Raw genomic sequence first — 25,671 nt, 5'->3', positions numbered from 1 at the left:
CCACCCGCCATCAGCCTTTGCCAATTTCCAGAAAATCACACTCATTTTGCTTTTTTTCTAGCAAGGGTCATTTCAAGAAGAATATGATTTGTAGGCTCATGGTTCTGATCTTTGCTGCCTTCACCCAAGGTGATGTGAAAACACGGAGTGCCTGCTTTTCAAAAAACCAAAGAGTTAAAGCATTCAAGAAGTGGTAATCATTGACTTAGACTGGAATGCAGTTGCACATTTTGCACCCAACCTTCCGACTCGGCTTGAGTGAGAAATATGCAGTGCAGTGGGTGCCCAACCTTCTGTCGGGTGCAGCAGGCTAGGACGAGAGGAGTGCATGCCCCTTTCTAGCACTAGCTGCTACAAGCAGGTACTGAGAAGCCAGAGGGAGAGTAAGTATGTATGGTAAGTGGGTGGAATAGGGGGTGGTGGGGTGGGAAGGGGATGGAAGCAGTGGTGGGTGGCCGGGGATGGGTCGGTTTGGGGGAGGGGTCAGCTCGGCAGTCAGAGGTGGGATCTGCTGTTGGATGGCCAGTCAGCTGTAGGAGGGGTATTGGGGAGGGGATGGCCGTTCAATCAGGGGGAGTCGGTTGGTTAGTTGGGGTATTGGGTGGTCTTGGGCAGTAGTATGGTGGTTAAGGATTGGGGAACGGGCAGTTGGTTTGTGATGAGCGAATAGTCAGGGAGTCAGGAGGGTAGACAGGGGTTGCTGGGGTTGTGAGGAGGGTGGGGAGGGCATCGGGGGAGAATTGGGGGGAATAGTTGGGAGGGCTGTAGTGATCTCTGTATGTCATACACGATCAATGTATGTAAATGTAGTACAGTCAATTCAACACTAGATGTCTCACTATCAGATGGTATAAGAAAGACATTCCCGCTCTTTCTGAGAGAGAGTGAACAGACAAGACATAGAATAGCTAGAGAGAGAAAAGTTATAAGTTATTTCATTGTTACATTGTATAGTTATTTAGTTATCTTTACTGCATTTTATTTCTTTTACCAGTTGAGTATTAAGTACAAAGGACTCACAAATATTATTTATATCACTTATTAAATTAGTTCATCTTTAAAAGAAGACTATTGTTTATTTCATCAACTCGGCTGGTTCAAAGAGTAATATATAACAAGGTCCAGATGGGGGGTTTTGGCGGGAAGTCAATACTATCATTACCCAGGAGTAAGAAGTGGTTTTAACTTGTTCTGGGGAACCATTCTACTTAGAGAGTTGGAAACACCCGAACTCTCTGATTTAAATTGGAATATCTGGGGTTCCCAGTACTGGGTAAATATACATTTTTGGGAAGAAGCAGAAGAGGTCACAAGTATTCAATGGCAAGACCCCTCAAGTCTTGGGAGTATTGTCCTCAAAGTCTAGGCACACAGTTCTATTTGCCCACCCGCGATGCTCCGCCCTCGATGGGCAGAGTTCCCGATGGCACGGGCCACATGTGGTCCTGAGTGTGCGGGAACCCTGCGTGCCAGCTGTGGACTGTTTCCAGCACCGCCACACTCGGCCGAGGTCTGTGCCGCTGGCCGGTGGAGAGGGGGGGGGGGGGCTTCTGCTAGGCCTGGGGGCACTGGTGGGAGGGTGGCCAGGGGGCGGGCTGTGGGTCACAGTTGGCGGGTTCGGTTTGCGCACGGCCGACGCCATGTTGTATGGTGCGATCAGTGCATGCCGTCAGCCGTGCGCATGCATGGCCCAGGACCCGGTCGTTTTCGGCACGATCTGCGGGAGTTTCAGTCGGCACCGGTGCCAGTACCGGTGGAGGGTTTCGTGCCGATTTTTCAGTTGTGAAAGTCCACAAATGCTCCCCTGGCATCAGCACTTAGTCTCCCAAACGAACAATCCTGCTCATGATTTTTTTAAGAAGAGCCACAGGCAATTGATACAACTTCTGGATGAAGAAGGATACCCCTTGTCTCCATGGAAATTCCTCCCTTTCACCACCACTATTGGCAGCAACAAGATAGAAACATCCACTTTGAAGACATTCTTATAGACCAGGTCACAGAACACCACTTCAAGCACATCAATAAAAAGGTTGATTTATTCTTCAATGTGTAGACGAAGTGTGGCACGATACATTGAATCTTCCATAACAACATTGGATGTACGATATGTTGTCACAATGCCTTCACTCATTCTACAAAATGTAATCCTGCCCAAGCTCTTTAGAGAAGAAAATTACATTAACACATTCTGGATGAAGAAGGATACCCTAATCGCCATGGAAATTGATATCAGTGTGTCATGAATACCAGCGACATGTATTTGTTTGGTCAGTGGGGTCTTAAAAGCAGATTGTTCCAGATAGGGCAGCACGGTAGCATGGTGGTTAGCATAAATGCTTCACAGCTCCAGGGTCCCAGGTTCGGTTCCCGGCTGGGTCACTGTCTGTGCGGAGTCTGCACGTCCTCCCCGTGTGTGCGTGGGTTTCCTCCGGGTGCTCCGGTTTCCTCCCACAGTCCAAAGATGTGCGGGTTAGGTGGATTGGCCAGGCTAAATTGCCCGTAGTGTCCTAAAAAGTAAGGTTAAGGGGGGGTTGTTGGGTTACGGGTATAGGGTGGATACGTGGGTTTGAGTAGGGTGATCATGGCTCGGCACAACATTGAGGGCCGAAGGGCCTGTTCTGTGCTGTACTGTTCTATGTTCTATGTTCTATCTCTTGCCATTCTGAGAGGTTAATCTTTGTCTTGTAAAAGGTAAAACCTTCACCCACTTTGTTTAAAAATAATCTTTATTGCCACAAGTAGGCTTGCATTAACACTGCAATGAAGTTACTGCGAAAAGTCGCCACATTCCGGCTCCTGTTCGGGTACACAGAGGGAGAATCCAGAATGTCCAATTTACCTCATCTTCAAGGAAAATGGCAGCAGGACGCTAAACCAGGAGCAGGATCTTCGTATGCCGGAGGGTTCGACTCCTTTCGCATATTTAGGACATGTTACATCAGTGGAGGATGGTCGAACCAGTGAGCTGAGATATACTTTGCAAAAAGATATGACTCAGCCTTTCATCTCAAATACCAAATGGCATCTCTTCTGTAATACCTTCTTCTTTGGTATAGATGGGGTACAATATCAATATTTGTAGATAACACAACATTGAGAGCTTGGTTAATTGCAGAGTGGGCTTTAGATGACCACAAGAGGGCATTCACAAAATAGTAAATTGGGCTTGTGTGCGTCAAATGAAAGTTAATGCATGGTGAAACATTGGGCGGTATGTTTTCCTCCCAACCTGTAGGAAGGAAGAGGAAGCCTGTCATTGGCCGGCACAGGATTTTCTGGTCACAATGTTGTCAACAGGGTTTCCTGTTGGATGCACTCTTTGCCACCAGGAAACCCACCGCTATGGTGCGCTCTCGACAGGACTGGAAGATCCCACGAGAAAGTTCTGGCCATTGTGCTGTGAGGATAAAATAGGAGAGGATGCATACACCTGTGTGCATGGTAACATTTTAAAAGGATATGAGGGGCAGAGAAACATATCTTTTAAAGTGTGGGGGCAAAATGATAAAGCTGTAAATTGGGCAGAATTCACCCTTTTATTTTGTCTAAGCGCAGTGGCAGACGGTTTCAGTGTTGCCGTTCCCGCTGTTTGGAATGGCAGGAACACAGGCCCATTCGAACCTCATGAACTATGCACAGGCGAGAATCTCTCGGAATTACCTGGTGGGCCTGGAGCTGATTCGTCCGTCTGCCATCAGTTGGCGGGCTCAATGGCCCAGGCACCCATGTTTAAACGCCAGTCAACACATACATCTCACTCTGTACAGCCCACTTGTCATCAGGAGACTGCTAAACATGGCATCCAGCCAGAAGCAGAAGGATATCAACCTCACAAAGTAGGCAGCACTCCAGTTCAGCCACCAGGCCCTTGAGGCCTTGATAGATTCTGGTAGTGGAGGCATATCCTCTACCCTCAGGATGGTGCCACAAAGCACCCAAATGTCACATCTTGGCTTGGGAGGCCATTGGGCAGGTGGTAAAAACGGGGGATACCTGCTACCACCACGCAGTGCAGGAAGTGGATGAATGATGTCATCCGCTATGCCATAGAAAGACCTCTTTCAGCTCCCTCCAATATCAAACTCTCATCAACGCATCATGCATTCAAATGGCAAATCTCTTCAGAGATCTCATACATCTATTCGCCAGGGAAACATATCAACATTCACTCTCTCATGGAGACTTTCACATTACCACCATCCCATCTATGATGCTGCTCTCAGTCCACCCTCATTAACTACGAGAACTATTGACGTATATGTGGTAAATGATACAGGCTAGGAGCTATCCCCATGCTTAGCTCGGCGCTGGGTCATGTGACTTCTTAGGTCACTGTGTGGGCGATACTCAGTTCCTCATTAACCCTGCATGTGCCAGACCCTCGGGCACTTAAGTGGTCAGCAATCAACCTCCTGCCGAGGCCTGCGTGTCAGCCAGAAGCCAGCCGGACTGCTAGCACCACTGCATCCACCCAATCCCCTGGAAGGTCGTGGGTCCCCAAGGACCCAGACCAAAGGTGAGTGAGAGTAGGAAGGGGGGTCACAGGACAGAGGGCGGTGGCATGGAAGGGGGTGGTTTTCAATGACTGGCAGCCTCCCACCCCCCAATAAGACATAAAAGTGTTTGATCATGAGGGGCCCCTGTCCTCATTCCAGCAAGCAGTTGACAAACCTGCCTGGTGGGGAAGGGCCTTCCAAGGATGGGGGAAGGAAATATCGATCCCATTATATTGTGGTGACCTCGGGGATAATGGATGCCAATTAGCACAATAATAAGCCTAACTGACACCTAACCACCAGCGATCAGCAATCCCGTATCAGCCTCATCCGCTCTCCACCTTAATTGTGGCATGTACGCCGGGATGCTGATGTAGGGCCCTGCCCCAGAATCAAGTGAGCTCAGCTGCCATATACATCCTGATACAACGGACTGCATTAAACCTGGTCAGTATGTGGGAATAGTTTGCTTTGTATCTCTGCAGCCCGTTTAATACTTGTAACAAGGTGTTTATTGTTCAACATAAAACCGCTAACTTAACCACTTGCTGTAAATCTGCCTGCTGAAATTGACTGAGCTGAGGAAACCTGCTTGTACCTCCTGCTCCAGCTCTCCCTTTTTCCTCTCACTCTCTGGTGCTTTGAGGCAGCTGTCTCCAGGATTTAATCCCCGTTTAATTCCAGCAGTAAAGCAGGCCTGGTCTACGATTGTGAGAGGCTGGTCTCAGCTGTTCAGGATGTGCTCATCTTGAGCAGAAATCAATATAGCTGCTTCGCCATATTGTGATTATATTACACAGATTGGAACCACAAGCAAACAGCTCTAGCCCTGGCATATTAGCAGCTGCGCGTGCATCTGACAGCTGAAAATACAATCTGTTTACTACGGGAAGACTTTTCACAGGATACTCTGGGGACAAAGGATCACCACGAGTAACGCCATTAGAATGCATTCAAAGTTGCAGTGAGACCCATGAAGGTAAAATGTCAAACTGATTTTATAAGGGAACAGTTTTGATTACTAATACTGCCCTGGCCAGTTTGCCTTGAGTACCTGTGTTTAGAGAGGTTGAGAACTGGCTGATGTACTTTTTCCCCCTCATTTATGGTGTTGCTACAAATCTGGAAATCATTGACATGTTGATTTAGGCTTAAATGTGGATCACCAAAGCTTTTCAAGAAAATTCTTGTCTGCTTTCAAACCTCTGATATTCCTCTTGACATTGTATGATCTGTCATCCATCAGTAGACTGGGCAATAGGGTAAATTAACAAAAATTAGTGATGGGAATTGCATCCCATTGTGTTGGAGTTAGAGAGCGTAGAAAACTGGCACTTGATCCTGCACCAGTGCCAAGATCTGACGATCTTATTTTATTCATTCATCAGACACAGGCATCTCTGGCAGAGCCAGCATTAATTGCCCATCCCAATCCCTGGGCTTGAGAAGATGGCGTGAGCCACATCCTTGACCTGCTGCAGCATGTGTTTTTCATGTTGCTGCTGGTGGGACTGACTGTGCACAAATTGGATGCTGCGTTTCTTAAAGTGACTATGCTTCATCAGTTTTGAGAGACTGAAAGCTTTGAAAGCCCATTGTCAACCTGCAATAAGAGAATGCCAGCCAAGGAACATCCTGCAGTAGCTTGCATCACTCCCATTACCTTTGTCAAACACCCACATAGAAAGCATACCCTGGAAGTTGTGAATTATCGGTTTGATGAGGTCGGCCACGACTTGTGATGGAAGCCATATTGGTACAGCTGTCAGCGCAAATACAATGAATGTCCACATGCGAATGTCAAACAACATGTCATTGTGGAGCTCAATGCTCCGACTAACACCGTCTCTAACCTTGCACAGCTGAACACATATGCAGCGGCAGGAAAGTCCTACAACCTGCACCATTTGTTGGGATTATCATCTACCTACAGGTACATAGAACATAGAACAGTACAGCACAGAACAGGCCCTTCGGCCCTCGATGTTGTGCCGAGCAATGATCACCCTACTTAAACCCACGTAACCCGTATACCCGGTAACCCAACAACCCCCCCTTAACCTTACACTACGGGCAATTTATCATGGCCAATCCACCTAACCCGCACATCTTTGGACTGTGGGAGGAAACCGGAGCACCCGGAGGAAACCCACGCACAAACGGGGAGGACGTGCAGACTCCACACAGACAGTGACCCAGCCGGGAATCGAACCTGGGATCACTGGAGCTGTGAAGCATTGATGCTAACCACCATGCTACCGCGAGGCCCCTGAGGTAGTTTCTGGTTGATTTCTTCTGGCTGTTGCTATAATTCTACAAGTGCTTGGATCTTCTTACAATTGTTTCAATTTGCAAAGAGTGTGGTGTGACAGCTGGTGAAAGATTTACTTGCTGATTTCAAGGGTCTGCACCGACCCTCCTGAAAGAGCACCCAACACAGGCCCACTCACCCACCCCATCCCCATAACCCCACATAACCTGCACATATTTGGACATGGCCAATCCACCTAACGTGCACAACCTTGGACTGTGGGAGGAAACCCATGCAGACATGGCGAGAATGTATAAACTCCAAACAGTCAGTTATCCAAGGCTGGAATTTAACCTGGGTCCCTGACGCTGTGAAGCAACTGTGCTAACCACTGTTCTACTGTGCTGCCCTGATAAATTTGGGGATAGGGTGGAGGCGTGGGCTTAATTGGGGTGCATTTTCTAAGGGCCGGTGCAGACTCGATGGGCCGAATGGCCTCCTTCTGCACTGTAGATACTATGATGGAGACAAATGTGAATTTTTCCAATCTTCAGTCGAATAACTGGGACGTGTCATCGACATCAAGAGACCGCATAAATCGCCTCCGAAAGTCAAGGCATTACCGAGGCACCCGCATATCAGAATGTGAACCAACGTTGATCTTTCTTAGGCTTACTAAACTACTACAAAATGTTTGTCCCTAATCTGGCTACTATTCTAAAATCTTTGCACAATTTACTGTGTCAAAATATAAAGTGGGAGTGGGTGGGTCAATGTGAGAGAGCATTCTTGCAAGCCAAAGAGGCGCTACTCAAGTCAGAAGTCCTGACACATTTTGAACCAAATTTACCCCTGTAAGTGGCATGTGACGCATCACCCAATGGAGTTGGTGCGGTGGCTTCCTACATGATGCCAACAGATAAAGAGAAGCCGATAGCCGTCACGTCCTGGACCTTGAATCAGCCGGTAGCAATTACGCACAGGCGAAGAAAGAAGACATAGGAATAATTTTTGGCATCTTCCCACCAATTCCGATATGGGAGGAAATTCAACTTTATTGACGGACCATCGTCTACTAACAATGATTCCTGGACCTCGCACCGCGATTCCATCAATTGCCAGCCAGATGCAGAGGTGGACATTGCTCTTGTCGGCATACACGTACACGATTAAGTGCTCTTGTCAGCATACAGGTACACAATTAAGTATCATCTTTCATGGGTGCCAAGGGCGCGGGGTCGATCCCGCACCTGTCCATGTGGAATTTGCACATTCTCCCCCTGTCTGCGTGGGCCCCACCTCCAGAACCCAAAGATATGCAGGGTAGCTGGATTGGCCCCTAATTGGAAAAAAGAAGAACTGGATACTCTAAATATATTTTGAGTATCATCTTTCAAACCTTCCTGGGAATATGAATGGACTCTCCCGACTATCCTTACAAATAGTTTGTCGATAAGCAGTTTGTGTGGAAACATCTTCTTCTGCTTTGAACAAGTAGGTCACACTCATGGAGCTGCAACTGTGGCTTTGATCGACTTACAACTGAGCCTGCCTGAGACTAGCTGAACTGAAGGCAGGCTCGCAAGGACAAGTTAAGATGAACACCAGCAATGATCCAGGACTGTCAGAGGTTATGGAAATGGTGCTTTGAGGAAAGACTTTAGAAGCAAACCCTGAGTTAAAGCCATATTCCACTGAAAGACCTGAATAATCCGCACAGGCAGGATCTCCTTTGGGGAGTGAGAGTCCACCACTACTAAAAAAACTTGTATTAAATCAATAACACAAAGGCCACTTTGGTATTGTAAAGATGGAGGAGATAGCCAGAAGCTATTTTTGGAGGTCGGGGCTAGGTGCCAAAATCGAGGAGAAGGAGAGAATGTGTTCACCTTGCACAAAGATGTGGAGCCTGCCGCCATTAGCTTCATTACACCTGTGGGAATGGCCAGAAGAGCTCTGGCAACGGGCACATGTTGATGATGCTGGACCGTTCAAAGGGTTTTTGTTTCTCATCCTAGTCAATGCTCATTCGAAAATGGCCTGAATTTGCCATCTTGAAGACAACCTCAGCAGTGAAACCAATTGAGAAACTGGGTGAAATCTTCAGCAGATTTGGTTACTCTGAACAACTGAACGATAACGGACTGCAGCACGTTTCGAATGAATTTGCACATTACTTAAAGGGGAGCGGAATTCAACACATCAAATCTGCTCCTTATTATTCTACCACAAATAGTCTGGTAGAATGTTTTGTGCAGATAATGAAACATTCATTGAAGGTAAATAGAGGACAAGGTTAATTGTCTAAATGCTTGAGTCGATTCCTGCTCACGTATAGGAATACTGTGCACTCAACTACCCAAGTTTCTCCAGCATCGCTAATGGTTCGGCATCAGCTACGCACAGCATTCAATTTTCTAAAACCATCCAAGACAAAAGAAATTGTCCGAGGAAAAAGGAGCAGGATCAGGTCGTACGATGGGAGAACAAGGCCAAGCATTGCGGGCACAATCGAACGGCACGCTGCACCCAAAAAGCAGCACGCTGTGGTGCAACGTGGTTGATAGAAGCCGAGAGACCCTGCTTCCGGGATCTACCCAACTCGCAACAACTCTCGCGAGACATTGCAATTTTATTCCCGCCCATTGTGGAGAACCAGACACTGCGTCAACCTCCAATCAATATGTCGACTCCGGTCAAAGTGACCACGGACGACATCCAAACCAAGCCAAAGACACCAGAGGTGGCAGCAAGCACTAAAAGGCAGAGACCTGAGGTTCGCCAACAACCACACAGAGAATGACGGCCTCTGACACGTCTGACGTATTGATTGTTAATGTCATACCATTTATTGTGTCAGGAACCTTTGATTCAAAAGGAGAGAAAAATGTTGTGCATTCCTGGTATTTCTAGTGTTTCCTCATGAGCAGCTTTACATTGGAACAGGGGCAGTTCAAGGCAGCACTGGGCAGTCTAACATTGCAACTTGTAGTGTTAATATCTTCTAATAAAGCTCTTTGTTTGTTTGAACCTCTGAGGCCTGCAGACTTAATTTTCAAACCACCACAATAAGGATTAATTATATACCTAGGTGATAAGCTAGTATAAGAAACACTATTGTTTCAGTTCTGCTGGGGCATGGAAGTGCCCTCTGTCTAATGCAACCAATATCCTAGAATTTTCATTCAACGCCTTCTAGGGTCAGGAAAAGGTTCATAGCATTTAATCTAGTTGGAATTTGTACTATTGGCTGGGTTATTTGGGAAAGACCTTGGCAATGAATAATGAGCACAACCTATTGGTGACTGCATGAACCAAGTAACCTTTTCTTATTCCATATGTTCTAATATGTTTGCAGGAGGACTGAATGTACTTCCTTGTGATAACGTTCTCTTATTAACAATGTAAGTATTCACTGAAGGTTAGAGTGAGTCAGGCAGAGAGTGGGCCCAATTTTAACTCTGTGTAAGTGGGTGGATTTTAAATAAGTTAAAATCAGGTCTGCCAATATTTTCGATTAATAATTGATCCAGATCTTCCGTGGATTGGCAGTCACTGCCAGATTGCCACCTCATTCCTTTTACTTACCTTTATAATCTGGAGCTGCACATTTCTTGCCTGAACTTCCGACCTGGGCTCAGTGACAAATGTGCAGCGCAGCAGACCCGGACTCCTCACAGTGCAGGGCAGCAGCGTTGGAGTTTTAGATGGTTCCAGATGGATTTGGATTTATTTATTGCCACGTGCACCGAAGTACAGGAAAAGTGGGCAGGATGCTCCCATCGGGTGGCTAAGTGCTGACGCCGGCGTAAAAACGGGAGTGTTTTACTCCGGCGTCAACAGGCCATCCGGCGCCCCATTCTCCGGCCCGCAGGGGGCCAGCACCGCGCTGGAACGGCCCACACCGCTCCAGCTACTGACCCTGGCATCAACTGGGCGCCACGGGAACCGTGCATGCGCAGTGGCACCAACTCGCTCATGCGCAGTGGCTTTCTTCACCACGCCAGCCCCAACGCCAAATGACGTAGGGCTACAGGAGCCGGCGCGGAAAAAATTAGGTTCCGAGCCCGAGAGGCCGGCCCACCGATTGGTGGGCCCTGATTGCGGGCCAGGCCACAATGGTCAGGGTTGGACCCCCCCCCCTCACAGGCCATCCTTTGACCCTTCAACACAGATGTCCTGCCAGCTCAGAGCATGTTAGAATGGCACTGGTGGGACTCAGGTTTTTTTTGCTGCGGCTGCTCGGTCCATCCAGGCCGGACAATCGAGCAGGAGGGCCGCATAGAGCGGCCCCCGACCGGCGCCAATGGCACCGATTCTCCGTTCTGCGGAGAATCACGTCCTGGTGTCGGAGCGGCGTGGTGCGATTCGTGCGGCGCCCCGGGGATTCTCCGACTCAGCGGAGGGTCGGAGAATCCCATCCAGTATTTTTCTGCGAGCAGCTCAACCAGATCATTTAGAACATGAAAAGAAAATACATAATAGGGCAACACAAGGTCCACAATGTAAATACATGAACACCGGCATCGGGTGAAGTATACAGGAGTGTCGTATTGATTGGGTCAGTCCATAAGAGGGTCATTTAGGAGTCTGGTAACAGCGGGGAAGAAGCTGTTTTTGAATGTATTCATAGAACATAGAACATAGAACAGTACAGCACAGAACAGGCCCTTCGGCCCTCGATGTTGTACCGAGCAATGATCACCCTACTCAAACCCACGTATCCACCCTATACCCGTAACCCAAACAACCCCCCCTCAACCTTACTTTTTAGGACACTACGGGCAATTTAGCATGGCCAATCCACCTAACCTGCACATCATGTGAGTTCTCAGACTTTTGTATCTCTTGCCTGATGGAAGAAGTTGGAAGAGTGAATAAGCCGGGTGGGAGGGGTCTTTGATTATGCTGCCCGCTTTCCCAAGGCAACTGGAGGTGTAGATAGAGTCAATGGATGGGAGGCAGGTTCGTGTGATGGACTGGGCGGTGTTCACGACTCTCTGAAATTTCTTGTGGTCTTGGGCCGAGCAGTTGCCATACCAGGCTGTGATGCAGCCAGATAGGATGCTTTCTATGATGTACCTGTAAAAGTTGGTAAGAGTTGATGTGGACATGCCAAATTTCCTTAGTTTACTGAGGAAGTATAAGCGCTGTTGTACTTTCTTGGTCGTAGCGTCACTGTGGGACAGATTTTTGGTGATGTGTACACCGAGGAATTTTAACCTGTCAACCATCTCCACCTCGGTCCTGTTGAGGCAGACAGGGTTATGTACAGTACTTTGCTTCCTAAAGTCAATGACCAGCTGTTTAGCTTTGCTGGCATTAAGGGAGAGATTGTTGTCATTACACCACTCCACTACGTTCTCTACCTCCCTCCTGTATTCTGACTCATCGTTGTTCAAGATCCGATCTACTGGGGTCATGTCATCAACAAACTTGTCGATGGAGTTGGAGCCAAATTTTGCCACACAGTCATGTGTGTGTAGGGAGTATAGTTGGAGGCTAAGTATGCAGCCTTGCGGGCCCTCGGTATTAAGGACTATTGTGGAGGCGGCGTTGTTACTGATTGTGGTCTTTGGGTCAGAAAGTCGAAAATCTAGTTGCAGAGTGAGAAGCCAAGTCCTAGGTTTTGGATGCTGGGTAATCACCCATCGGATACTGAAACCTCCCAGGCAATTCCCATGCAGTCCTTGCCTGGAGGCTTCCGTGCGGGTCCCGCAGCACATCTACTGGGTTACCCCTGGGGTACATCCCCTGGGGAATGGAAGGTTTGGGCCATTACTTGGAAAAACCCCCAATTTCTTAGATCAAAATGAAAAGGGAGAGATACATTCTATACCTAAATGAAGGGCATGATTTAACGGAAATGTTTCTTGGCATGGTAGCAAGCGGGAACTGCCGTGAGCTTCCCGACACTCAGCCCAGCGAGGCCATCACTGGTATCAAACGCTAATTGGCTCACTTAACGAGGCCCCATGGGCTTCATGCCACAAATGATGTTCCGGGTGATTCGACAGGACCGCAAAAGCCAGCTCCCAGCCAACAGAAGGGATGCCCTGTTTCCCTGGGGTGCATTGAGGGTCAGCCACAGGGCAGCCAATGTCGCCTGGGAGGAAGTGGCAGCGGCCGTCAGCTCAGGGAGCATCACCGACTTTGAGGCTGGCATATGGGCAGAGGTGAGGCTCTACCAGCCGCCACCCAGATAACCTGTCACACGTGAGTTGTTCATGCCCGACAGAATGATTCTTCTCTCCCACCGACCACATGTCAATTTTCCCGCAGAATCTCCATCTGATGATACCGGCCCTTCCGGGGTGGCCCACCCCAACCTCTCCCTCGAGCATAACCCGGCCATTAAATCGCACCCAAACTTTTTATTTGGAAATAGATAGAGAGCTGGACACTGGGCAAAGTGAGAGATGTAACCACTCTGATTGTAGCAGCTGGGTAACCTGGTCAATTTTAATGGCCGGTCTTCATTTGCTTTCAACTGGTTGACCTCCTGTCCAACGTGCTGCTCAGACATTAAAATAGAATTGCAGTGTTGGGGGACATTTTCTGATACTGGACTATGATATAAATTTTATAGGTGGCTCTGTAACTACATTTGTGCTTCTATATTACTTTTGAATAGTTCTGATGAGACAAAAGATACTCATCGGCTTAGATGCCTGTTTAGAAGGGGCAATTTGTAGAAATAGATAGTGTATACACAATGTTGTTAATATCAGAAAGGACACAAAATGGCTGTTAGCTATTAAAGCAATACTAAAGACACAAAATGGCTGAACAAGCCACTTTCCTGAACAATAAGTTACAAACTGTGTAAACTACCTCATGAGAACTAAGCGTGGGTACTTACAGGGCATATCTCAACAGCTGCTGATAACAGTTTCACAGAACAAGGAATGCAATGTATCCATAATAGATCAAGGTCCCCAGCTGTAGACAGGACATATCCTTGTGTTAGTTTTGAATGACTTCTGTATGAAGTTGGGGGCAGGTAAGACAACACCCACTTTAACCATATATGTGATAACTGGGAAGCTACGAAAATTGATTGACTACGTGTAATGAATTGTGATGCGAATATAGTTGATTGATTGTATGTAAATGAGAATACAACTAATTTCACCCCTTGAATCTGTATATTAAACCATGTGAGCCTTAGCTCAAGTGAGAAAGAGTGCTGTCAATAGGCTACGGAGCCTCAGGCCTTTCTCCCAGAATTCTGATTTAATAAACTGCTTCTTTACTCATCCTCAGGCCTTTGCGTGAATATTTTCACCTCTAACAGCAGGAACCTGAAAGGAAAAGGAGAGTAAGTCCAGAATAGGAGAGGCTCAGTCTCCCTGTAGGGCCGAGAAGAGTACTTGCCTAATTGGGCTTCTTGGCTGCTGATGGTAGTTTTGAGCTTTGGGAGATCTTTCTCAGCTCCCCTGCTCAGGTCACGGGTTCAAATGGCAGTTCAGCCTCTGTTAATAGCTTTGATGTCAGATCTACAAGCTTGAATGGAACTTCAGTGCGATCAAGTGCCTTTGCCACCTGCAGTCAGCGAGGTCAGGGCAGGGAGGAAGTGGATAAGTCCCCTGCTCCTTTTTAACTTTCCCTTCCCTACTTTCCAAAAATAATGGTCCACTGCATTTATTTGTAGCTGCCGCTGCTTTTCTGAAGGAATACAGCGGGCTGGATTCTCCGACGGCGGGGTCCTCCATTTCGCCGGCAGCGAACTCATGTCCGTGGATTTCCTGATGGCGTAGGGGTGACCACAATGGGAAACCCCATTGGCCGGCTCCCGGGACGGAGAATCCCGCTTCCGGCGGGGGAGCGCAGAACCAGAAAACGGGTGTGGCGGGATGGAGAATCCCGCTTCCGGCGGAGGAGCGCAGAACCAGAAAACGGGTGTGGCGGGATGGAGAATCCCGCTTCCGGTGGGGGAGCGCAGAACCAGAAAACGGGTGCGGCGGGATGGAGAATCCCGCTTCCGGATGGGGAGTTCAGAACCAGAAAACGGGTGTGGCGGGATGGAGAATCCCGCTTCCAGCGGGGGAGTGCAGAACCAGAAAACGGGTGCGGCGGGATGGAGAATCCCGCTTCCGGATGGGGAGTTCAGAACCAGAAAACGGGTGTGGCGGGATGGAGAATCCCGCTTCCAGCGGGGGAGTGCAGAACCAGAAAACGGGTGCGGCGGGATGGAGAATCCCGCTTCCGGCGGGGGAGTGCAGGACCAGAAAACGGGTGCGGCGGGATGGAGAATCCCGCTTCCGGCAGGGGAGTTCAGAACCAGAAAACGGGTGTGGCGGGATGGAGAATCCCGCTTCCGGATGGGGAGTGCAGAACCAGAAAACGGGTGCGGCGGGATGGAGAATCCCGCTTCCGGTGGGGGAGCGCAGAACCAGAAAACGGGTGTGGCGGGATGGAGAATCCCGCTTCCGGTGGGGGAGTGCAGAACCAGAAAACGGGTGCGGCGGGATGGAGAATCCCGCTTCCGGCGGGGGAGCGCAGAACCAGAAAACGGGTGCGGCGGGATGGAGAATCCCGCTTCCGGATGGGGAGTTCAGAACCAGAAAACAGGTGCGGCGGGATGGAGAGTCCCGCTTCCGGATGGGGAGTTCAGAACCAGAAAACGGGTGCGGCGGGATGGAGAATCCCGCTTCCAGCGGGGGAGCGCAGAACCAGAAAACGGGTGCGGCGGGATGGAGAATCCCGCTTCCGGATGGGGAGCGCTGAACCAGAAAACGGGTGCGGCGGGATGGAGAATCCCACCCAGCTTCTTTCTGTTTTCCCCAAGTAAAGAAAAATCTTGTTTCACTTCAAAAAGGTTTTTCAGATATTATAATAACTTAAAGAATTGGCTCTGCCAGTTAACTTATAAGAACAATGATTTGTTCCGACTATAAACAACTCTTTTAAATTCATTTTTACGGGATGTGGGCTTCACTGGCTAGTCCAACATTTGTTGCCCATCCCTGATTGTCGTTGACATACTTAAACTGAGGTTGTCTTAGGTTATACAATTCTTCACACTTGGCTGGATTATCAATAGATAATACATTTAGTGGCAAAGCACTAAAAAGTTTTGATCAATTTTTTTTTCATCTCTCCCCATTATTTTTAGCTTGGGTCTTTTCTGCAATAATCGCACCGGCACTTTACCAAGATCTCATGAGCATTGAATAATGATCAAGTGAAGTAAGAAAGTGAAGGTTTGGCGATAGAGGGGTTAACCCACAGGTACTGTATGTGAGCTGACGAGCTGCTTTCTTCCTCCGCTAACCAAAGCTAAACCTTAGGCCCATGTTATTAATTGGTATTTCCAGCATTGCCCTCAATATGGTTGCTGTAATAAACTCAATAGGAGTACATTAATTATTGTCTAATATGTTTGAGAACTGGATCTGGACTATCATTACAAGCAAATACCAAACATGAGTTGAAAAATGAGTCTTACTTCAGTGGCTTTGCTTTGCTTTCCATATTGCTCATGGTACGACATGAGGTCGCCACAGTTCAATTGGTAGAATAGAGAGGTGTTTATTGAAGGGTAGTAAGGTTCACTGGGTTATTAATAAACTACATGTCACGGAAGTCATCAGATAATTGGTTAGCTGAGTGTAATTCAAACATAAGAAATCATTTGGTTTAGATTTGAACAGATTCTTGAACTGTTTTATTATTAATCGTTGATTTTTAGTTTAGTTAATTATTAAGTGGATAAAAGTATAAAAATATGAAGATTTTATTAAGTTAATGCCACTTCTAAGATAGTTGAATTATATAATTTTCTTCCACAAGATAAGCATTTCTAATTAGTGGTTTTACGTTTGTTCAATTTATTCTAAAACATCAAATTATAATATTTTCATTGGAACCATTAGAAAAATAGAAAAAAGAGCATCCAAAAGTTCAAAAAATATTACTGGGAGAAATGTAAAGAACAACGAGGGAGGCAACTGAGCTGGTTAGAGCTTCAAAAGAGAATACAAATATAAGCTTGCAAGGGATATCAGGATTAACACAAGTTCTTACATTTGTATTGAAAGAAAAGAGCAATGTTTAAAACAGATGCAGGTAATATTGTGAATGAAAATAAGAAAATAGCAGACTTATTGAATTAAAGGACCAAATTTTAACTCTCCCAAAACCAAAAACTGAAATCATGCCCAAAGTGTCAGTCTCCGAAATACAGGTCGAGAATAATACGCCTGCCATTCCAAAGGAAACTATCTGTGAATCACGGTTTAGAACTCACTAAATTTATAATAAAATCCAATTAAGGAGCAATTTTAGCATGGCCAATCCACCTACCTTGCACATCTTTGGATTGTGGCGAGATCCACTCAGACACGGGGAGAATTACCCAGCGCTGGGATTGAACCCAGTTCCTCAGCACCGTGAGGCAGCAGTGCTAACCACTGCAGAACTCACTAAGGTTAACATAAATTAAAAAAACAGTATTAGAAAAAATAATCGCACTAAAGGCACAGGAACACCTGTCAGGAAAACCCAAGAAATTGTAATGTTTTTCTGTTGGCAATATACTGGTCATACTTTTGAACTGTGGGTATGTAAGTGGTAATTGAAACAAGGGACAGAGTGACTATGTGAATCTAAACTGGGAGTTTGATATGGTAATGGGCCCGGCAGGACCTCAAACAGATATTTACCTAAGGATGGTTATAGAACAGGAATTGATTTGAATGGGTTATTGTGATTCAAAGACGAAGATCTGCAAGGTGTGAAATAAAGGTGTCATAGGTAAAGGATGGATAAGGTGAGTCTACTTTGCTTTCGCTAAATAAAGGAGATGGAGGTAATCAATTTTGATAGAGCAGTGGTGAGACAATGGAGAGATCAAAGGGAAATAACGTATTTAAGGAGGTACTAAAACCAATGAAGGTAGCTGTTTAGATCTTAATAAACATCTGTTTTTCTATAAAATTATCACAAGTAGCCAGGGACACTATTTCCGGATCCCAAAACCTCTCCACATACGATACAAATTACAAACACAAAATTGAGGGCAGTTGTTTCACGTTTCCCTTCTGGGATTTAAACAGCTCAGCATTTACCAACAGCCATGCCCTTAGCAACTGACAAACCCTCAGGACCCAATGGTGATAAAAGAAGCAGGTGACTAAAATGAAGATGCTTTTGATCTTTCAAATACCTTTCAATTCAGGAACTGTCCCTGTAGATTGCAACTGGAAATGCAACTCCATTGACCTCTTTATCTCACACCTGTTGTGGCCGCGTTATCTTCCCTCCCTTCATCCTTGGCCAAGGGTTGCTAGTCGTGGCTTATACCATGATGTCATTGTGGGGCGAGGCAAAGAGGCAGGTCCCAAGAACTACCTCAGCTGGTAGGAAGATTGAATCAATAAAGTTGGCATTATTCTGCACCACACTCTAGCACACTTGGAGAAATTTGAGTTTAGAGAGAGTTGACGTGGATTCATGAAGGGTAGATCATATCTACAAAACTATGTAATTTTTTGATGACGTGTCTAAAATAGTAAGCAGTATTAGATAGGGTTCACAAAGGGACTCGATGATGAAATTAAGGTTCATGAAATTGAAGCACGGTAGCATTGTGGATAGCACAATCGCTTCACAGCTCCAGGGTCCTAGGTTCGACTCCGGCTTGGGTCACTGTCTGTGCGGAGTCTGCACATCCTCCCCGTGTGTGCGTGGGTTTCCTCCGGGTGCTCCGGTTTCCTCCCACAGTCCAAAGATGTGCAGGTTAGGTGGATTGGACATGATAAATTGCCCTTAGTGTTGGGTGGGGTTACTGAGTTATGGGGATAGGGCGGAGGTGTTAACCTTGGGTAGGGTGCTCTTTCCAGGAGCCGGTGCAGACTCGATGGGCCGAATGGCCTCCTTCTGCACTGCAAATTCTATTTAAAAAAATTTTAAAAACCAAATTATTGACCAAGTTAGGAAATTGGTGGACAACAGAGTAGGACTAATGGCTAAGTACTTGAGTCGAAAGGAAGGTGCCTAGCAGTATTACCTGGGATCTGGACTTCAATGATTCACTACACTTATTAATGACTTGTATAATAATATGGACAGCAAAACCCAATCATGCTAACTATATAATGATTGGTGGCATAGTAAATAATGTAGATAACAGAATAAAATTAATAAGACGCATTGATAGATTAATTGATTGCGCAAAGCTGCGACAAATTATTTTTTATGCAGGTAAATGTCCACTCATCCATTTTGAACCCAAAAAAAATATTTTGTGAATTGTTGAAACTAAGTATGTTATGTTACTTGTACATGAATGGGAGTTTAATTAGATTCATGTGATGGACATTAATTGCTGACTCAGTTAGGCTAACAAACATATCGGAGCAGACGTGTTGTTGGATTCGAGTGTAGAATATGTAATGTCTGACTTTTATGACAAATGCTGTGTGCATTCAGATAAGATAAAGAGCCTTTGATTCCGTTCTTTGTACCATTTCTTTCTCCGGTTGTTTTATTTTTCTTTCTGCTTTCACAAGATATGGGTGTCAGTGACTGGGCCAGCATTTACAGCCCACCCCTCATTGGCCCTTGGGAAGGTGGTGGTGAGCCGTCTTCTTGAACAGCTACAGTCTGTGCGGTGTGGATGCACCCACAGTGCTCTTCAGAAGGTAGTTCCAAGATTTAGCGACAGTGAAAGGGTGTTTTCCCTTCCTGCCACACACTGGTCATCGTTACCCATATTGTCAACCTGCACGATTGCCTTATCCTTTCTCACTAACTTTCCAAGTGCCCCCCCCCCCCCCCCCCCCCCCCCCTCTCCTTTCCCCCCCCCCCCCCCTCCCCCCCACTCGTCACACTATTTAGTTTAAAGCCCTCTTCATAGCTCAAGTTATTTGATTCACCAGGGTATGCATCCCAGCTTGGTTCAGGTGAAGCCCATCCCAGCAGAACAGCTCCTCCTTTTCCCAGTGCCAGTTCAACCCATTTCTCCCACACCAAACTTCGAACCTTCCATTCCACTCTCTGATCATCCTTACCTGACTCCAATGTGCTTGTGGCTCAGGTAGTAATCCAGAGATCATTACCTTTGTGGCTCTGTTCCCCAATTTAGTCATGAGCTGCTCACACTCCTTCAGCAGAATCTTTGACTTTTTCTGGAAAAAATTACAAAGTGCTACTTTTGGCGAGAAAATCGGTGCGATTCCTGCTGATCCCGGCGGCGTGATCTGAACCGCAATTTTCAGGCACTTTGAAATTTATTTTTCCCCATCCATATGAACATCGCTGCAACTGAGGAGTGAAGAGTTTGATTCACCCACCCCCAGGGGTCACCGGAGATCTGGGTTTAAATGGCTCCACAGCACTTGCTCTCTTTCATACCAGGAGAGTGAGAGTGGAAAGCCTGGGGCAAGATGTCAGATCCATAACTGGAGAACTCCAAAGAATGGCTCAGTCCCTGAGGACCATGGCTAAGCGTTCAACACCGTGGTCCAGACAACGATGCCACCCATCCCCCCCCCCCCCACCCCCCCCGCCATATAGTAACCCACAGGGAGGAGGAATCGCTGGAGCACCTCCTGTAGCCTACCACTCAGAAGAGCCTGGGAGTGACCAGCCCCTTTGAATCTCCCATTCCTGATACCATTGCACATCAGGGGCAGCGGGCTGAACAGGGTGATGTGGCCAGCGCCGGCCCTAGGGTTGCTGGTGCCCCGGGCAAGCTGAACTTCGGCGCCCTTCGGGGGGGGGTGTGGGTCGGGGGGGGGGGGGGGGGGGGGTGGGTCGGGGGGGGGGGGGGGGGTCGGGTCGGGGGGGGTCGGTCGGGTCAGGGGCGGGGGGGGGGTCGGGTCGGGGGGGGCCGGAGTGACCTGGTATATGATCGGAACTCACCGATCGGCGGGCCGGTCTCTCTGTCGGCAGGCCTCTGACGCCGGTCACGCACTCGTTGATGGCGCCCCCTAGCACATGGCGCCCCGGGCGACTGCCCGAGTTGCCGGTACCTTGAGCCGGCCCTGGATGTGGCAACACCAGTGCCACCCGCGAGGGTCCCAACCCTCCAGAGGATGCCCACCAAGGGCACCTCAGGCAACAGGATGTGGAAGGCAGCAGGCCACCTGCACTTGTGCTGTGCAACCTCGGAATATGTAAGGCTGAGGAACTGTTACGGGCACAGAGTGGGATGGGTGAAGTTAGGCAGCTGGAGATAGCTGGAGGTTTTTATCGAATGTCACAAATGCACACGTTACTATATTAAACATTCTTGTCATTCACAATGTTAAGGTTGCACCGTCATTACCCTCCTCCCAGTGGAATAATGCTTCACCTCATCTGGAAATAGCTCTTCTCACAGGCCCTCAAAAATAGGCAAATGGTTAGGCCCATCAAAGTGAAAATTATATAACTTCTGAAAGGACTCGGGCATTAAGTGGAGAGCCCTCGACCCTCGCCCCTTATCCCCCTCTAGTGCTATGTGCCAAAGGGATCTAGGTCCAAACCTCGCTCACACATGAGCCGGGGAGTCAGTGTGCTGGAAACAGACTTTCCTCACTGTGGGTCATCATCCCCCTCCTGTATTTTCTGATTAGCAGGCACAAGGAGTTCCCAGGCCAGGCACTCTGATAACTAAGGTTTACTGCAACCCTCCTTCTGATGTCGCAGAGGATTAACACAGGATTGGGAAGGGCAGAGGGGGATGCTTCTTGAGATGTCGGACAACATGGTGTTCCTACAGTGTGAGGCGGCAAGCGATGAGGGCAGCTCAGATCCTGCTGCCCATGTGAACCCTCACCCCCTCCTGTCCACCATCTAGCTTCTCTCTAGACTCTTCCTCCACTCCTTCCTGGTCTTCTTCCAACATCTGAAGAGACATTCCACCCCCCCAGGTCTTCATCAGTAAGGTGCTTGCCCCAATGCTGTGCCAAGTTACGTAGGGTACAGCAGACCACCACCCTGCAGGAGACCCTTCAGAGACTGTACTGTTGGGCCACACGGGACCTGCTGAGGCAACAGAAGCACATCTAAAGGAGCCTGATACACGGCTCAATCACAGATTGGGCGGCACTGTGAGTTTTATTGTAGTGGAACCGCTGCTTCAGTCTCAGACCTCCACCAGGCGTCATCAACCAAGGCCTCAGAGGGTAACCTTTGCCTCTAACAAGCCATCTTACAGCCTTGGTTGACCCTCTAATATTACAGGTATTTGCAATTGTCCAAGGATGTTGTTATCATGCATGCTCCCTGGAAAACGTGCACACAAGTGTATAAACCTCATTTGGTGGCCACACACCAGCTGGACAGTAAGGGAGTGGAACCCCTTCCTGATGATGAATGGGACTCCCTGATGCCATGAAGCATGTAGAGCGACAGGAATGCAGTCGATCGCCCCCTGCACCTGTGGCAGAGCAGCTATGGTGATGAATTTCGCAGCCCTCTCGACCTGCTGGGCCTTGTCCAGGCTGAAATAGAGTCTAATGCCCTCACATAGACTGCATCCGTGACTTCAAAGATTGGTAAATGTCTGCGCAATGCCACACAGGTCACCCGTGGAGCTCTGAAACAAACCCGTCATATAGAAATTGAAGGCTGACATGAACTTCAGAGCCACAGGGAGGGGGTTCCCTCTGCCTCCACATGACGCCAACTTGGACAGAATGTGGCACAGGAACCGCACTGTCTCCTTGGTCAGGCAGAGTCTCCTGCGGCACATGTTGTCCAACAGCTCCATGAAGGACACACAGGTCCTTTATAACCTCAGTCTCCTTCTTCACCTTCATGTCCCCTGTTTGGCTGCTGCTGTATCCAGCCCTTGAGCCTGCCCTGCGGACCCCTGGTCTCCTGGCACTGGGTGTCCCTTTGGGTGGCACAGTAGCACAGTGGTTACAACTACTGCTTCACTGCACCAGGGTCCCAGGTTCGATTCCCAGCTTGGGTCACTGTCTGTGTGGAGTCTGCACGCTCTCCCCCTGTGTCTGCGTGGGTTTCCTCCGGGTGCTCCGGTTTCCTCCCACAAGTCCCGAAAGATGTGCTGTTAGGTAATTTGGACATTCTGAATTCTCCCTCTGTGTACCCGAACAGGTGCCGGAATGTGGCGACTAGGGGCTTTTAAAGTAACTTCATTGCAGTGTTAAGGTAAGCCCACTTGTGACAATAATGATTATTATTATTATTATTGATTCCACCACTTGTCGTGGCTGGAGTCTGCGCTCCTCCAAGCATGTAATTAGCAGCATTGCCAGCTCCACTGGCTCTATACAGATCTCGGTCAGTAAGCTGCTAGGGATGAGACAGGCCAGGTTGGTGTCGCAGCCGCTGAACTTCAGTACCTCCCCTCACCCACTGTCCTCCCAGCCCTGGAAGCAGGTGTCCTACACCTCATCCGGCAGCTGCTACTCACACACCTCTGGTACCCTTCCATCACTATTACTTGATGTGCCCCAATTACTGCCCTCACCCCTACGGTGTTGCCTCTGGCCTTCCATTTTGTTGTCCTCCCTCAACCTCTACATCACTGGCTGATCTGACAGGAGGTTCCAATGGTCGTTCATCTCTCATGGGCAGGGTCAACTGGACGGTTCTGTCCACCTTGAGGGCTAATGGATTCTCAATGGCAGGCGCTGGAGTCAGCACTTATGCAGACACAGTCCCTCTTGATCTGTGCCCCAAGCATTTATCCTTGAACCATGAGTTCTCACCCATGCCCTTGACTTCAAACTATTCAATTAATTAAACTAAATCAACAAACCGAGGGACAAATTAAAAGGGGCCGCTCCTTAAAGGGCCCGTTCCTTAAAGGGCCCGCTCCTTAAAGGGCCCCTTCCTTAAAGGGCCCGCTCCTTAAAGGGCCCGCTCCTTAAAGGGCCCCTTCCTTAAAGGGCCCGCTCCTTAAAGGGCCCGCTCCTTAAAGGGCCCCTTCCTTAAAGGGCCCGTTCTTTAAAGGGCCCGCTCCTTAAAGGGCCCCTTCCTTAAAGGGCCCGCTCCTTAAAGGGCGTCTGCCCTAAACAAAGACAAAGAGCAAATTAAACTTAAAAAAATTAAACCAAAAGGTGATTAAAAGGATCAATAAAGCACCCAAGACTCTGCTGTGCCCACCGGGCATGGAAGGCCTTGATGGTGACAGTGGGCACCGCATTTGAAGGACACCCGGCTGCAAATGAAGCTGTGGAAGAGGGGTAGACAGTCGGGTTGGTTGACCCCCTTATTTGCCCATTGCCTGGACCTGTTAATTCTCCTTGACTTTTAATTCTTTTGAAGTTCAACCAATTAAATAAAGTAAACAAATTAATCAAAAGGGGCTGCTCCCTAAAGGGGCACTGCCCAAACTAAACCAAAGATCAACTGAAACTTAAAAAATCAAGCCAAAATGTGATTAAAAGTGTCTGTAGAGAACTCCAGACCCTGCGGTGCCCACCAGGTACAGAAGGTCATAATGGTGGCAGTGGACACCGCATGCTTCCGCTTCAGGGACACCCGGTCATGAATAAAGCCGTGGAAGAGGGGTAGACAGTAAGATTGGATGAGCCCCTCGATCACCCACTGCCTGGACCTGTTAATTGTCCTTGAATTTGAGAATGTGGGCAGCTGACATAGCTAAGGGTTGACTCATGAGGGCCAATTAGTTTAACAAGCATGACTCTGAGGAATGTTAGAGGGCACAGGATTAGGTATGACTAATAAGCACCCTTCTTACTCTGGCTGCATCACCCCAAGATCTCATTGCTGCTGGGCCTCTACACTTAAGACTTCTGAACAGCCACTCCATTAATTTAGTGGCATCCCATAGGGATGCCATTTCCATTGAGCTTGTCAGGGGTCCACTCTGTCATTAGCAAAATGCTGATGAGCCTGAAATATCATTTCAAAATGGAAATGGGTCAGCAAGCTGTCCTTGCATGTCTTCCCACTATTTCCTAGCTTTCCTCTCCGCACCTTCCGTCCTTCCACCATCTCTCCCAAACCACCTCCAATCCACAGGGCTCAGAAAATTCAACCATGGGTTCCAGTTATATCTTTGACTGCCGAGCCATTAGAGTTCAAACATGTTATTCTTTAATAAGCACAAAATTCACCCCCAAAAATGAACCATCAATGATTTAGGGCAGCATGGTAGCATGGTGGTTAGCATCAATGCTTCAAAGCTCCAGGGTCCCAGGTTCGATTCCCGGCTGGGTCACTGTCTGTGTGGAGTCTGCACGTCCTCCCCGTGTGTGCGTGGGTTTCCTCCGGGTGCTCTGGTTTCCTCCCACAGTCCAAAGATGTGTGGGTTAGGTGGATTGGCCATGCTAAATTGCCCGTAGTGTCATAGTAAGGTTAAGGGGGGGGGGAGTTGTTGGGTTACGGGTATAGGGTGGGTATGTGGATTTGAGTAGGGTGATCATTGCTCGGCACAATATCGAGGGCCGAAGGGCCTGTTCTGTGCTGTACTGTTCTATGTTCTATGTTCTAATGAATGTGTACAGTATAAAATAGAACCCACTATTTCAAATAAAAGTATATTATCCAGTGAATCAACCCCACTTAACTGGAAAGATTTATTTTGCTTCAAAATACATGCCCATCATTATGAAATATTTTGATTGATTTTTTTGCTAAAACATTGCATTTCACCATGTATTGTGACAGCCGGAAATTGTGACTGAGAGAGATGTACCTGTAACTTCACCAGCTAACCAAAAACACTTATACCTCTCGTATCTTTCTAAAGAGGAACCTTTTTAAAATACAAGATGGCTACCATGAGTCACTTGATGTCTGGAATTGTAAATTAATATTTTCTGGAAAGTTACTGTTTGGATTGCACTGCTGAAATACCTTGACATGTTGCTCATGGAATTTCACATCTGGAGGTTGCAAGGTCCACTTCAAGAAGGACTATAGAAAGAAAGATATTTGAAAATGCAAAACGCTGGACTTTAATCAACTGTAATCCTATCAATGAGAACCTGC

General features: G+C 47.7%; 1 long non-coding RNA gene across 1 annotated transcript; it reads left to right on the top strand.

The window, feature by feature from the left end:
* The first annotated feature begins 5,334 nt into the window (after positions 1-5,334).
* LOC119978020 lies at positions 5,335-15,953 on the top strand. Its single transcript, XR_005463350.1, has 3 exons — positions 5,335-5,478; positions 10,109-10,154; positions 15,869-15,953. It is a non-coding gene; the product is annotated as an uncharacterized LOC119978020 (long non-coding RNA).
* The last annotated feature ends 9,718 nt before the right edge of the window (positions 15,954-25,671 follow it).

This window comes from Scyliorhinus canicula, chromosome 1, assembly GCF_902713615.1.
Source record: "Scyliorhinus canicula chromosome 1, sScyCan1.1, whole genome shotgun sequence".
Lineage (NCBI taxonomy): Eukaryota > Metazoa > Chordata > Chondrichthyes > Carcharhiniformes > Scyliorhinidae > Scyliorhinus > Scyliorhinus canicula.
This window is presented reverse-complemented; position numbering and strand designations above follow the sequence as displayed.